This window comes from Cricetulus griseus, chromosome X, assembly GCF_003668045.3.
Source record: "Cricetulus griseus strain 17A/GY chromosome X, alternate assembly CriGri-PICRH-1.0, whole genome shotgun sequence".
In the NCBI taxonomy this organism is placed as follows: domain Eukaryota; kingdom Metazoa; phylum Chordata; class Mammalia; order Rodentia; family Cricetidae; genus Cricetulus; species Cricetulus griseus.
This window is the reverse complement of record NC_048604.1, coordinates 74,677,627-74,678,287: the sequence shown is the minus strand read 5'-3', so window position 1 is coordinate 74,678,287 and position 661 is coordinate 74,677,627. Positions and strand designations below refer to the sequence as shown.

The 661-nt window shown below is 36.2% G+C and overlaps 1 pseudogene; it reads right to left on the bottom strand.

Annotated features, from left to right (window-relative positions):
* Window positions 1–301: 301 nt before the first annotated feature.
* On the bottom strand, window positions 302–402 carry LOC113831147 (annotated as a pseudogene).
* Between the last annotated feature and the right edge of the window lie 259 nt (window positions 403–661).

Sequence of the window (661 nt, the reverse complement as noted above, 5' to 3'; positions counted from 1 at the left end):
GACTGGGTTACCTTGCTTTGAATGGTTTCTTCTATTTCCATCCATTTGCCTGAGAATTTCATGATTCCATTGTTTTTATTTTTCTGCTGAGTAGTACTCCATTGTGTAAATGTACCACATTTTCTCTATCCATTTTTTAGTTGAGGGATATCTAAGTTGTTTCCACGTTCTGGCTATTACAAATAATGCTGCACATTATTGTATGAACATGGTTGAACAGATGTCCTTGTTGTATGAATGTGCTTCTTTTGGGTATATGCCTAAGAGTGGAATTGCTGGATCTTGTGGTAGACTGATTCCCAAAAATATTGAACATTTCACGAATTTGCATGTCATGCAGGGGCCATGCTAATCTTCTCTGTATCGTTCCAATTTTAGGATGTGTGCTCCCGAAGAGAGCACTTCATTTTCCTTCTTTAGGGACTTAAAAGTTCTTGTCATACAGGTCTTTCACTTGTTTGGTTAGAGTCACCCCAAGATATTTTATGTTATTTGTTGCTATTGTAAAGGGTGATATTTCTCTGATTTCTTTCTCAGCCTACTTATCATTTGTATATAGAAAGGCTACTGATGTTTTTGCACTAATCTTGTATCCTGGACATTACTGAAGGCATTTATCAGTTGTAGGATTTCCCTGGTAGAATTTTTGGAAAATTGAAAA